We start from the raw sequence: 1494 nt of genomic DNA, 5'->3' as shown, positions 1-1494 counted from the left end.
TGCTGTTCAGTGTAAGCAGTAACCTTTTCTTTTGTTTGGATTGCCCCTTGGCCTGAGGCCCAGGAAGCTTGAAATCAAGTCTGGCCAGAGTGGTAACCTAATAACTCCTCTAAGTGTCCTGTGACCATTTATCATTTTCCATTATATGCTCCCAATTCCTACGACATTAATGGCAGGCTAGTGTTGTATGTGTATTAAAATAACTTTTTTTATACTCAAGAGAATTTGATTAGTTCAGCTTTATCTCATCTCAGCTGGACTACTTTTGGATCTGGGGGCATGAGGGTTGGTTGAGAGGAAGAGGGCATAAAGACCGGCAGCCAAAACCAAACGGCTGTTTTTTGGGCATTGAAGCTGCCTCAGCTTCCGTGGGGAGTAAATCTTAGCACAGCTGGAGCTGGCCTCTTTAAAGGCTGACTGCCCTCCGCTATATTTAGAAGTGAAAGGTGTGTGTGAACCACTTAAGAACCAAGACCCAGACACTAGAAAATCCGTTTGAATTTGTCTCCTGAAGTGACATGTGATCACGTGTGGACAGGTGACAGTGGAGAGTTTGCATGCCCTTTTCTGCTTGGGGGACACAGGTCAGGATTTTCTTCATCTTAGGAGAGGACAGAGAATTACATTGAAAGGAACGTCTCATGTGAAAGGGTCTGAGTTCAGACAAGAGGACACAGAACAGCAAAACACATCAGGACGAATCCACTGTGTGCGTAAGGTTGAAATAAGAGCGGTAAACTCATTATAGAATGGTTTTTAAATACTAATGTTTTTCCGAAAGTATCTGCTATGGATAAGACTTGAATTTATTAATTAACTTTACCCAGTTAGCAAAGATAATTAACGAATAACCTCTGCACTGGAAGCTGAGAGGATCGCAAATGATTTCGTTTACAATTCTATTTTAACAGATTACTTTTTCATCGTGATGTACATGGAACCTGCCACCCCCTTTTTCTCTTTTCCTCCCGAGCAGGTTTGAGAGCCACTGACGGAGGCACGGGCACTCTTGTGTCAGGAGCTGAGACATTTTCAAGCAGCTGCTCCGTAAGGCCAGTGTTAGAGCCTTGTGCTAACAGCTGGCCTCAGGAGGCAGAACACGAGAGTGTTTTCATCCAGTGGTTCTCCCACTTCAGTGTGCAGCACACACCTGGAGGACTTGTCACAACACAGATTGCCGGGCTCTGCCCCCAGGGTTTTCGTTCTCTTGCTCTGGGCTGGGCCAGGACGTGAGCAGTTACATTAATGTTGCCGCTGCTCTAACAGTTTCAGATCTCACTCTGAGGTGCCTGGCATTCCTGTGAATGAGGGTATTAGAAAATTGTTGATTCAGAAACACACAGTTGGAAAACACCTATGGAGGGACCAAGTACTGGTTAATAAGACTTAATTAGAATGGATCCTAGAATTAATTTCGTTAATATACCTAACCTACTAGAAGAGTGTGTTACTTGGATTTGGTGAGACATGCCCCCCCCCCCCACAATAAAGTCT

Source organism: Callorhinus ursinus, unplaced genomic scaffold, assembly GCF_003265705.2.
Source record: "Callorhinus ursinus isolate GAN/ISIS: 27379988/994484 unplaced genomic scaffold, GSC_fseal_2.0 scaffold23, whole genome shotgun sequence".
Taxonomy (NCBI): Eukaryota; Metazoa; Chordata; class Mammalia; order Carnivora; family Otariidae; genus Callorhinus; species Callorhinus ursinus.
The sequence above is the reverse complement of the archived record's forward strand: the minus strand, read 5'-3'. Positions refer to the sequence as shown.